Genomic DNA, 13,992 nt, shown 5'->3' with positions numbered 1-13,992 from the left:
TCATTCATTTGGGGAATATGAATAATAGTGAAAGGGAATATAAAGGAAGGGAAAAGAAATGTTGGGAAATATCAGGAAGGGAGACAGAACATGAAGACTCCTAACTCTGGGAAACGAACTAGGGGTGGTGGAAGAGGAGGAGGGTGGGTGTTGGAGGGGAATGGGTGACGGGCACTGAGGTGGACACTTGACGGGATGAGCACTGGGTGTTTTTCTGTATGTTGGTAAATTAAACACCAATAAAAGTTAATTAAAAAAAATTAAAAAAAAATAGTGGTCCTATTATGTGGTCCCAACAATAAACTCAAAAGTCTATGACAAATAGGGCTCCAATGAGCTGTGTATAAATACTTTAGATTAGGTACAGTTATACTGAAAGTTCAGTTCATTTGAACTCTTCAAAAAATAAATGTTCCTGTTAATCCTCATTGGTGCCCATTATAGGTAACATTTCTGTTACATGCCTGCATTGAGTTGCTTGTTACCCAAGTGTAGCAGCTGCTCCTTACCATTTATCGTTAAGAACTTTAGCCATTTTCTTCAACCTTTACTCTTTCTTCACCATTGCGAATAATTCTCTTTGTAGTGATTTTTCTGACATTAACCATTTTAATGAAGATGATATAGATTTAGAGTTGCCCATCCCACTACCACCAAATGCTGTGGAAAAGAATGAAGTGAGGCTATGACCTGGTGACCTAAGGAAGTAAATTCTGTATCAAAAGAAAAAAACTTGTTCCAGAGACAGAAATCCACTGAAAGCAAGGAAAAATGAATGACCCTGCGCCTTGGCTCCTGCTTCCACAGGAGGCCTCTTTGACTCCCAAAAATGAACCTCAAATGCATCTTTGAAGAAGTCAATTGAAAATGGGCACCTTCCACCAAAAAATTCCCTGAAGATGTCACCTAGGTTATGGAATGTGAAGCCAAACTCAACAGATTGTCCAAATGAATTCCACCTCCACCTCCATCACTTATTCTTCTTTGCCATATTCGTCATAGGTCCCCATTTTTTTTTTAGCATCTAATAGCATTTCATATGCCTCAGCTACTTGTTTGAATGTTCTCTAGGCTTCTTTATTCTCAAGACTTTTATCTGTTGGAGTGAGTCTGAGGACAGGCAGCTGGCAGGATGGGTGGCAGCTCCTCACACATTTCCCTTTCTCTGAAGACTTTAGTTTTAAATATGTGAAGCTTCAGATGTCCATCAAACATTCAAGTGTATATGCCAGCTGACTATATACATCTGGGTTTGAGAGAAGTCCAGGCTGAAGAAATTAATTTTGGAAATGTGTCAAGGTATAAATATTATATAAAGCAATAAGATTGGATAGCATCACCTAAGGTATGAGTATAGGAAAAAGAAAATGTCTGAGATTCAAACTCAGACCTTAATATTTGAAATTATCTTCCCACCATAAACAAAGAAAAGAGTGAAGAAAACACATATAATGTCAGTTTTCAGACATTGGAGAAAAAGAGTAAAGGATTGTGACCTCTAAAATAAGGAAAAGAAGTAAAGTGGGCCCTATGATTACTTTGTGCTTGGAGATACCTTCTGGTGCCTTGGACCGTGGTGCTGGGAGAACACCAAGCAGAACACATTAGTCTGAGTTGACAGGACAGAGAATTGAGTTTGAGAATGGAGAACTGAAGAGGGGAGAATTAGTCAGGAAAATCTCTCCAGAAATCTGCATAAGGGTCTTCTTAAGTCTTTGGTTAAACATTAATCCACACATGTATACCCCCACAACACAAATAAAATAACAACTACCAAGAGCCCCCACAGAACTGAGAACTACCTGAGTTGTGACCAGCCAGAGTAAAAATACCTCTGATAAATGTTGGACATTAATAGAAACGCCAAAAAGGGTCACACCTTAAATTAAGCCATAAATTAGCCATAAAGAAAAGGCTATCCTAGATTTTCCCTGACAGAATTAAAAAAAAGAAATCTCCAAGAAATCACCATGATACAAAAGACTGTCAAATTTTAACACTCCTTTTTAAAGATTTTATTTATTCATGAGAGACACAGGGAGAGAGGCAGACACAGGCAGAGGGAGAAGCAGGCTCCCTGTGGGGAGCCCTATGCGGGACTCCATCCCAGGACCCCGGGATCATGCCCTGAGCCAAAGGCCAACAGTCAACCACTGAGCCACCCAGGCGCCACAAAATTTAACACTCTTTAAAAAAGACAACAAAGTCCAACGTTCAAAAATATTAATTTTCATAGCCTAATAACCAATGAAAAATTATCAGGCATGCAAATGTTTCTCATACCAGGAGTAAAATTGTAGAACAGAAACAGACACAAAAATGTTAAGAGATAATGTACTCAGCAGACAAATACCTTAAACAAGTGTGATAAATATAATATGCTCAATAATTTAAAGAAAAACATGCATACAATAAAAATAACAATGAGACAAGACTAACACACCTATTAGAGTAGCTAAAATCTTTTTTGAGTAACAATGCCAAGTGCTGATGTTGATTTGTAGCAATTGCAATTCTGACACATTCCTGGTGAGCAATAGTATAGCCATTTGGGAAAACAGTTTGAAATTTTCTTATAAAGTTTGCTCATTAAAGATAAAAACTTATATTTACATAAATACCTGCATATGCATATGTGGAGCAACTTTATTCATCATTGCCAAAAATTGAAAACAATTAAAATGTCCTTCAAATTGCAAGTGAATACAACAGAAACAAACTACTGAAACATACAACAACATAAATGAATCTCAAATATATTATGTCAAATTAAAGAAGCCAGACTCAAAAGCCTATACACCCTATGATTCCATTTATACAACATTGATGAAACTCCTAACTAAAGAGATAGAAATAAGACTACGGGTTGCCAGGGTCTGGGGCTGCAGATAAGAGTTATCTACAAAGGATTTGTATGAAAGAACTTTAGGGATATCTTGATCAGGGTGGTGGCTATACAGTGTGATGCATTTGTGGAAACTGAAAGAATTGTACATCAAAAATTATAAATTGGTGACACCTGGGTGGCTCAGCAGTTGAGTATCTGCCTTCAGCTTAAGGCATGATCCCAGGGTCTCGGGATCGAGTCCCGTATCAGGATCCCTCATGGAGCCTGCTTCTCCATCTGCCTTTGTCTCTGCCTCTGTGTGTGTGTGTGTCTTTCATGAATAAATAAGTAAAATCTTTTTAAAAAAGTATAAATTGTAGCTCTATAGGTTAAAAATAAATTTTAATTGTTTATAAATAATAATAATGTATTTTGGAAATATTGTCTATGACAACAGTAACACTAATGATGAGAGGAGAAAAATGGAAGTTTGTAGTAAAGTTCTTACCCTGAACCTGAAAGTGTAATGTATCTGAAGGCAGACTGATAAGTCAAACATTTACATTATCAACTCTAAGGAAAAGGATCTAAAAAAATTTAAGAGGTAAAGCTAATAAGCCAATGAAAGAAATAAATTGTCAACCCAAACCAAACCAAATAAACAAACAAACCCTCTCAACACAAAAGAAGGGGGAAAAAGACAAAAAGGAACAAATAATTGATAGAACAAATTGAAAACAAAGAGTAAAAAAGTAGAATTACATCAGCCACATTAATTATTCCATTAAATGTAAATAACCTAAAAATTTTAATTTAAAATATTGTCACAGTAAAATACCATTATATGTGCCTATATAAGAAACTGTAAGTGCCTACAAGTCAACAACCTTAAATATTAAGCCATAGGATGGAGAAAAATATACTATTCAAATTCTATCCAAAAGAAGGATTGAGTAGCTACTTTAATATCAAATAAAGTAGATTTCTAAATGAGATATATTATCAGGGATGAGAAATACAAACCAAAACCACAATGAGATCCCACCTCACCCCAGTGAGAATGGTGAAAATTAAGACAGGAAACAATACATGTTGGAGAGGATGTGGAGAAAGGGGAACCCTCCTGCACTGTTGGTGGGAATGTGACCTGGTGCAGCCACTCTGGAAAACTGTGTGGAGGTTCCTCAAAGAGTTAAAAATAGACCTGCCCTACGACCCAGCAATTGCACTGCTGGGGATTTACCCCAAAGATACAGATGCAGTGAAACGGCAGAACACCTGCACCCCGATGTTCACAGCAGCAATGTCCACAATAGCCAAACTGTGGAAGGAGCCTCGGTGTCCATCGACAGATGATGGATAAAGAAGATGTGGTCTCTGTATACAATGGAATATTCCTCAGCCATTAGAAACGACAAATACCCACCATTTGCTTCGACATGGGTGGAACTGGAGGGTATTATGCTGAGTGAAAGAAGTCAATCAGAGAAGGACAAACATTATATGGCCTCACTCATTTGGGGGATATTAAAATTAGTGAAAGGGAATAAAGGGAAAGGAGAGAAAATGAGTGAAAATATCAGTGAGGGTGACAAAACATGAGAGACACCTAATTCTGGGAAACCAACAAGGGATAGTGGAAAGGGAGGTGGGTGGGGGGGTTGGGGTGACTGGGTGATAGGCACTGAGGGGACACTTGGTGGGATGAGCACTAGGTGTTATGCTATATGTTGGGAAATTGAACTCCAATAAAAAAATATTATCAAGGATGAACAGGATACCACATGATGATAAAGGAATCAATTCTAGGAGAAGATACAATTTTAACTGTGCATACATCTAAAAACAGATATTGAATAAACATAAAGCAAAATCTGTCATAAATGAGAGGAGACATAGATAATGTACAATTAGAGTTGGAAATGTCAATACACTTCATTCAGTAATTGATAAAACAAGCACACAGAAAATCAGTAAGGATAAAAAAGACCTGAACAACACTAAATACCAATAATGATTCAATTAACATTTATAAAACACTTCATTCCAAAGCAGCGTAATTTTCAACTACACATGAAACATTCCACAAAGGACCATATAATGTGACAAAAATAAGTCTTAATAAATTAAAAGAAATTTAAAATAGAGATTGTTCACTCACCAAAACAATATTAAATCACAAAAAAATAGTTAAAGGATACCACTATATGTTGTATGTAAGTGATGAATCACTGAATTCTACTCCTGAAACCAATACTGCCCTGAGTTGGCTACCTAGAATGTAAATAAAAATCTGAAGATAAAAAAGATACCTAGAAAATCCTCAACTACTTGGATATGAATAGACAGCCTTCTAAATAACCATGAGCCAAAAAGGAAACTAGAAATATTTACCACTTAGTGATAATCAAAATGCAACACATCAGAGCATCTGAGTGGCTCAGTCAGTTAAGCATCTGCTTTCAGCTCAGGTCATGATCCCAGGGTTCTGGAATTGAGCCCCACATTGGGCTCCCTATTCAACTGGAAGCCCACTTTTCTCTCTCTTCTCATTTCCTCTCTCTCTCTCTCTCTCTCTCTCTCTCTCTCTCTCTCTCTCTCTTTCTCTCTCTCTCTCTCTCCCTCTCTCTCTCTGGCAAATAAATAAAATCTTTAAAAAATGCAATATATCAAAATGTGTAGGTCTACAGATACAGCAGTGTTTTTATGGAAATTTATAGCTTCCAATGATTGTATTAAAAAGAAGAAAGATTTTTTAATAATCAATGATCTAGGGCAGGACGTTCAGAAATTCTGAGTGGGGAGCTTGGTAAGTCCTCTACACACACACACACACACACACACACACAACACAACACAAAACAACAACAAAAAACTAGACAAAACTTTCAAAAACTACGATTACAGAAATCTGTAAACTAGCAAAAGGCATAAAAAATTGAGAAGAGTCTATTCAAGGAAATCTACTAAACTTCAGTAAGAATAATGAGAGTTTGTGGCATTTTAGTCTGGAACTTCTCCTATATTCACCTCCAGCTCCGTGTCATGGTAATTCTCCAGAGATGAGGTAAGTCATAAGGACTAGCAACTTCATTGCTGGACAAAGAGGTCCTGAGCTAGAGTTGGGCAGGGAAAAAGTCTCAACTGGTATTGTTGAAAACAAGAGCAACCTCAATGACAAACTATCAGGAAAAGCCAGAGTAACAGCTAACTTGAGATCTTGATACTGGTTATGGCAAGCAACAGACAAGCAAATCAGCCAGAAATTTAACATGATTTTTTTGGATATGACATCAAAAGCATGAGGCAACATAAGCAAAAAGAGACAAGTGGGATTGCATCAAACCAAAGGAAACCATCAACAGAGTGAAAGACAGCCTATGGAGTGGAGAAAATATTTGCAAACTATTCATTTGGTAAGAGGTTAGAATTCAAAATACATAAAGAACTCACTCAATAGCAAACAAGAAAAAAACCCAAATAACCTGATTAAGAAACGAGCAGAGGACCTGAATAGACATTTCTCCAAAGAAAACATAAAAATGGCCAAAAGGTATATGAAAGGATATTTAACATCACTAATCATCATGAAAATACAAATCAAAACTACAATTGAAGTATCACTTCACACCTGTTAGAATGCCTCTTATCAAATCATAAAAGATAATAAAATTTGATCAGATGTGCAGAATTGGGAATCTTTGTATGTTGTTGGTGGAAATGTAAATTGCTACAGACATTATGGAAACAGTATGGAGATTCCTCAAAAAATTAAAAAATGGAACTATCATATGATAGAGCAATCTCACATCTGGGTACATATCTGAAGGAAATGAAATCAGTATCTCAAAGAGATATTTGCACTCCATGTTTATTGCAGTGTTATTCATATAGTAATCAAGATATGGAAACAACCTAAGTGTCCATTGGTGGATTAATGCATAAAGAAAATTTATATTAGTCACCCTTCAAAAAGAAGGAAAATTATATTAGTCACCCTTTAAAAAGAAGGAAGTTTTTCCATTTGTGACAACACTTATGAATCAGTCAAACTCATATAAGCAGAGAGTAGAATGGTAATTACCAGAGTTTGTGGGGAGGGGGAAATGGGGAGTTTGGAGGGTACAAAGTTTCAGTTGTGTGGTATGAATACATTCTAGAGATTTAATGTATAACAATGTGACTGACTTAAAACTACATTGTATACTTGAAATTGCTGACACTAGCTCTCAAGTGCTCCCAACACACACAAACTACATGAAGTCGATGGTCAGAATGGCTAAGATTAACAAGTCAGGAAACAGCAGGTGTGGGCAAGGATGTGGAAAAGAGGGAAACCCTCTTACACTGTTAGTGGGAGTGCAAGCTGGTGCAGTCACTCTGGAAAACAGTGTGGAGGGTCCTCAAGAAGTTCAAAATAGAGCTACCCTACAACCCAGCAATTGAACTACTGGGTATTTACCCAAAGGATACAAACATAGTGGTTTGGAGAGGCACACACACCCCAGTATTTATAGCAGCAATGTCCACAATAATCTAACATGGAAAGAGCCCAGATGTCCATTGACAGATGAATGGATAAAGAAGATGTGGCATATATATACAATGGAATAGTACTCGGCCATCAGAAAGAATGAAATATTGCTATGTGCAGGGATGTAGATGGAACTAGAAAGTATTGTGCAAAGTGAAATAAGTCAGTCAGAGAAAGACAAATACCATATGTGGAATTTAAGAAACAAAACAGAGGATCATAGGGGAAGAGGAGAAAAAATAAGATGAAAACAGAGGGAGACAAACCATAAGAGATTCTTAAGGAAACAAACTGAGGGTGCTGGAGGGGAGGTGGGAGGACGGGGAAACTGAGTGATAGGCATTAAGGAGGGCACTTGATGTAATGAGCACTGGGTATTATATGCAACTGATGCATCACTTCATCCCCTCTGAATCCCCTCTGAAACTAATAGTACATACGTTAGTTAAATTAAACTTAAATAAAAAACAAAAGTAAAAAGTATGTAAGATGATAGATATATTAATTAGCTTGGTAATGGTATTAGGTTTATAATATATACATATATCAAAACATTACATTAACTACTTTGAATCATACAATTTTTATTTATCAATTGTACCTCAGTAAATCTGGAAAAAATCTTGTTGACTGTATTGCCTTCAACAAATCACGTAACTTTCCAAAGTGTCAGTTTCCTTATCTGTTGTCAAGAGTTATAAAGAATCTGTGTCATAAAGTTGGTCATGAAGATTAAATTTTAAACTTGGAACATAGTGGGATCTTGACAATTGTTATCTGTTATTTTTATAGTGCAGTTGTTTCCAAACATACATTAATATAAATACTTTAAAGAGGTCCAGTGAACCTGCCTTTGTTAATGACTGGAACTCTTACCAGTAGAAGTCTCTTTCTTTTCTCTAATTATGATAGTCATCACTTTATTTTTTTTAAGATTTTATTCATTTATTCATGAAAGACACACAGAGGGAGAGAGAGGAAGAGACACAGGCAGAGGGAGAAGCCTGACGTGGGACTGGATCCTGGGTCTCCGGAATCAGGCCCTGGGCTGAAGGCGGCGCTAAACAGCTCAGCCACCCGGGCTGCCTATAGTCATCACTTTAAAGGAAAGATTCTGTTAGTGTTCTGCATTTCTCCAGTGTATACTTTCTGGCAGAGATCGTACACCCATACAATTCCAACCAACACTTTTTTATGAGGATAATACTCAAATCTTCATCTCCTTGGAGTCTAAGCTGCATTGTGAATGAAGTGAAGTCATATACGGGAGAATAAACAACAACCACTAGAAAGTGCTAAAGGGGCAGCAGTGTAATTTCAGGGTGTTAGATAGTTCCAGAAGTGGAGAAATAAAATAAGTAGAGATTCCAAGGGGCAAGGGAAGAGTTTTGGGAGAGAACACAGTGGAACAATATATAAAGCAATGGGTGGCACACAGGCACATTTACCAATATTTGTTGACTTCCATAAAGATTGCTCTGTATGATTTCAGTCATATATGGAATATAAGAAACAAAACAAATGATCACAGAGGGAGAAAAGAGGGAGGCCAACTTAGAAACAGATTCTTAACAATTGAGAACACCCTGATGGTCACCAGAGGGGAGGTGGGTGGGGGTGAAGTGAAATAGGAGATGAGGATTAAGGAGGGCACTTGTAGTGATGAACACCGGGTGATGTATGGAATTAGTTGGTCACCATATTGTACAACTAAAACTAATATAACACTGTATGTTAACCAACTGGAATGAAAATAAATACTTAGAAGAAGAATTGATAGTATCTCTGAAAATGGGTGCAAAGATAGAGATCAAAAAAGAAGGACTAATTGAATATCCAGTTAGAGTATTTATAGTGCCAAATTCCCTCTACCTCAGCCAGTGGATGTTTGCCATGTTTATTCTCACCCCAACAAAAGTCTGAGGTTTTATTCTCTGGAGAGCTTTCTGAACTGCAGAATACAAGGCATATACTTATGCCCTCATCCTAACCCTGGCTGAAAACCAAATCCTACCTCAAACCCTAACCCTAACCACTAACCCCTAAACCTAGCCATAACCAAAACCCTAACCCTAATCTTATCCCTTTGCAGAGGTCTCTAAACTGCAGGATAATAGGCACATACTATCATCCTGGCTCCAATCCTGACCTTACCCATATTCTAGCCCTAAACTGAAGCCTAATCCTGGATCTGAGGAGGAAAAAAGATTTGGTATATATGTACAACGGAATATTACTCAGCCACAAAAAAAGAATGAAATCTTGCCATTTGCAATGATGTGGATGGAGCTAGAGTGAAATAAACTATTCATAGAAAGACAAATACCATATGATTTCACTAATATGTAGAATTCAAGAAACAAAACCTATGAGCAAATGGAAGAAGAAAAAAGAAACAGACACTTGACTATGAAGAATACAATGATGGTTACCAGAGGGGAGATAGGTGGGGGTATAAGTTATATAGGTGATGGGGTTAAGGAGGGCACTTATGATGAGCACTGGGTGTTGTATGAATGTGTTCAATCACTAAGTTGTATGCCAGAAACTAATGTTACACTGCATGTTAACTGGGATTTAAATAAAAACTTTAAAAAATAATCTTATAAAAATAAAAGAGAAAGCTTGCTCCAACTTAACTACGACAATATCCATTTATTTATTCATTCAACAATAAAATATAGTAATGAGGTAGTAAGAAATCCTATCGGGAAAAAAATGAAGCAAAACGAGGATAAAATACTGAGTAATGCTGATTTAGGATGGTCCTTAAGGAAGTGATATTTGAGTGGACCCCTGATATTAAACAAGGGAGTGGGCCATGTAGTTATCAGAAGAGCATATATATAGGGCTTTATAACCATGATGGAAATTATCAATCCAATTCTAAGTGAATTGGAAGACCATTGGAGGATTTTATGCAGGAGAATGACAAGATCCAGCCTTCAGTTTTGGAACAATCACTCTGGTTTCTCTGTTGGGAACAGACTTTGGGAGAGTGATTAAGAGTAGAATCAAGGGGCTGTTGCAGTTACCAAGGGAGCAGACACAGGTGAATGAGACTGGGTAGTAGTAGTGAAAATAGAGAAAAGTGGTCAAATTCTGAATTTATTTTGAGGGTACAGCTAACAGGATTTGTTGACTAATTGATACGAAGAAAAGGTAGGAATCAAGAATACTTCAAAGTGCTTGGCTTGAGTCATTGGAAGAATGGAGTCATCACTTTTTTTAAGATGCTATTTATACATGAGAGACACACACAGAGAGAGGCAGACGCATAGGCAGAGGGAGAAGCAGGCTCCCTGTGTGGGACTCGATCCCAGCACCCCGGGATTACAACCTGAGCTTAAGGCAGACTCTCAACCACTGAGCCACCACCCAGAAGTCCCAGAATGGAGTCATAATTTACACAGAAACGGGGGAAACTGAGAGAGGAACAATTTTTAGGAGTATAGAAATCATTTATGTTCTAAATATGTTCAGTTTTATAATAATATAAAACTTTATATTATTATTATTATTATTATAAAACTTTTAAGTGTAGATTTTAAGAAAAATGTCTGGAATTCAGGGGAGAGATGAGGCTAGAGATATAAATTTGGGAGTCGTGAGTATATAAAAATGGTGCTTAAATGCAGGAGATTAGATGAGCTCACCAAGAAAGTGAGTGTAGGTAGAGAAGAGGAGAAGACTAAGAACTGAAATTTTTGGTGCTTTAATACTTCAGAGAAGTTTCATACAGAAGAACCATAAAAGGACTTGGAAAAGAAGAGAGAGATCATTGAGGCAGGAAGAGGACAGGGAGAGTATGGTGTGCAGGATGACAAGAATATATTTCAAGAAGGGGGGTGTGTTGAAAGTCTTTTTTGCCCCATGTCACGTATTCCTCGACCCCCTTTTTGCTCAGGACATTGCTGTAGCAGCTGTATGCAGGGGAAACCTGATGCTACCTCATTCATCTGTTTCTTCTACTATCTCCTCCTGCCTTGGGGCTTCTTTGCTCTCGCTGGGTAGAACACCTACAGGAGCCTGCTCAGGGATTCTAGTTCATGGACAAGCCTGCAAGTGCCAGTGAGTGAATACTCTCTCAGATTAGCCTTGGTCAATGGGAGATAGAATATGATGGACAAACACTCCTCTCTTTATGTCTGCTGGAAAATTCTGAAGTGCATCTACGCAGTTCCACAGGGAGTCCTCAGTGTGAATAATCCACAGTTGCCTACAGTGGCAAACAGATCAATACCATACCCTGGAATTGATGGTCCCTCCCTTCCTGATTCATTCTTCTCAGTCCCCTTTCTTATTTCCTGAGTCAGCTCCTCAAATAAACCAACTGCATGCGAGTCCTCATCTCAGGTTCTGTTGGCTTTCTGGGAAACATAAGTCATGATAGGGGGTGTGATCAGCTTGGACAAGTGCTGCAGCAATTTGCGTGAGATGAAGATTGAGAATTTACCATTGGATTTAGGAAAGTAGAATCATCGAAGACATCAAGCAAAGCCGTTTCAGTGGAGGATCGGTTCAAGAGCCTGGCTGGAGAAGATTTAGAAGAGAATGCCTCTATTTTCTCAATGATATGTGGCAAGGTCATAGATGGAGTGGAGGCATGGACAGACTGGGAGTATTGGATGTGTGATGAGAGAAGTATGAGGTAGCCTTTTTGAAATTTGGAAAACAAACTGAAGAGAGAAGTAAAGTAGAAATATCTGGTGGTACTGATGGCTCACTTGAAATTTGTGGTTGTGTATTTTTCTCTAACCACATTCATCTGTTAAGATGAAAATGTGGAAAAAGTGGTTTCATTTCACTAAGGTTTAGATTTTTAAATCAAGCGTGCTAGGGAGATAAAAAGGTCAGAGGTGCTATGATGGACCAGGGGATGCAAGCTAGGTAAGAAGGGCTTTAAAAATGGGGAGGGGGGTCAATTCCGGATGGTGTTTGAGGATAATAGGAGAGATGGACCAACATTGAAATTGTTTAGAATGCTTTTCATGCAATGGTTTTATCAAAGTTAGCTAATTAAGCTTACTGTTACATGTGATATCCAAGTTGTGTCAGGAGAAGTTCTCAGAATATAAGAAGGCACTATTAAATTTTATGGGAAGCAGGAGTTAACTGAAACTGTCCCAGGTAAATGGGGACATCCTATGATGCTACTCATATGGCAATTTTTATACTGAAAAGCAATAGATTATAGTCACTAGGAGCATGAAATATTTAGAGTCATGGTTTCTGGGATCAAAACCAGGCACAGAAAGCATAAGTAACCTACCAAAGGTGCCTAACACCTAGTGGAGTGACCTATAATTCTTTGGATGAAATTCAGCAAGCCTGGCTTCTCCCATCTCATATTGTCTTATGTGTTATTACATTTATCTTCCAATTCTAAATTCGACGTTACTTCTGTACTTCAGGTTATGTTCCAGGCTTTTATGGAATAAGTACCCTTTATTCTCCCCAGGTCCATTCTCCATTCTGTTTATTTGAAGTTCTCTTGAAATAGATGTCAATGTTACTACCATTAATGCATAACCAGATTTGACCATTCCTTTAGAACTAGGGAAGTCAAAGCACAAGTACTTCATCAGCAGTGTAGCTATTAGCAAGGAGCTTTTTGGGTTATATTTTTAGGAAATCATAGCCCCCTGAAACATGGCCTTTAACAACTCAAGTTAAGACTAGGGTCATCACCTCTTAATTACCTGAGTGGTAACTCCTGCCTGAGGCAGGTCTGGATTATAAGCACCTATCACTATACTTTTAGGCCTCTTGATTCATTCAAATTCCTTGACTCTCTGCCTCCCGCTTAAAAAGGAGGCATTTCAAGATGAAATGATGATATATATACTAAATAGATTTTTAAAACTAGTTTGTAATGTGACATATAGAAATACCTAGTTTAATCATGACTTCTTTTTAATTTATTAGGATGGCTGAAATAAAAGGATAAAGGAGTGCTTTGTTAAATAAATACATTTTTGTATTTAAAAATAACTTTCAAAAATACTTAAAAATCATTGGCAAAAATGAATGATGAATTAGGAATGTGCATTATACTTTCAAAATAAGGAAGACACAAGAGGTCCATTTTATAAATGGTACAGAATTCCATTTTTACCAAATAAACAAGTAGCCAGATGTATGACTCCTAGGGGAATACAAGTGCCCCCCTCTGGAAATTCCTAATATCTGGGATGGATAAAACTGGAATGGGTCTAGAACTCTGTTCTGGGGCCCTGGAATTCAGGAAATGTTTCCTGTGGTTACGGATCATTCTGGGGATACTAGACTCCCAAATAATCCACTTCCTCAGATCAGCCAAATCAGAAAACCTCTTCCCTCCTTTCTCACTTCTTTAGCAGTAGCTTCTCCTAATCGGCAGCCCTTCCCTTGCCTTTACATGCATCCTGCCTTTCAGAAGAGACATCTTTTTTTTTTTAAATCCCTTCCCTCAACCCCCTAACAATCCTTAGGAATGGAATCTACAAGTCTCCTAGAAACACTGGGCTAGTTCAGTCCTAAGGACATGTTTTAGTTGACTAATTATAAGAAGTCCAGATATGTCACTACTTTTATATTTTTAAAAATTCCAGTTGCAATGAGGGAAAGAGAAAGACAATAATGACCTCTG

The 13,992-nt window shown here is 37.6% G+C and overlaps 1 pseudogene; it reads right to left on the bottom strand.

The window, feature by feature from the left end:
* Positions 1 to 456: 456 nt before the first annotated feature.
* Positions 457 to 11,952, bottom strand: LOC121482722 (annotated as a pseudogene).
* Between the last annotated feature and the right edge of the window lie 2,040 nt (positions 11,953 to 13,992).

Source organism: Vulpes lagopus, chromosome X, assembly GCF_018345385.1.
Source record: "Vulpes lagopus strain Blue_001 chromosome X, ASM1834538v1, whole genome shotgun sequence".
NCBI classification, from domain to species: Eukaryota; Metazoa; Chordata; class Mammalia; order Carnivora; family Canidae; genus Vulpes; species Vulpes lagopus.
This window is presented reverse-complemented; position numbering and strand designations above follow the sequence as displayed.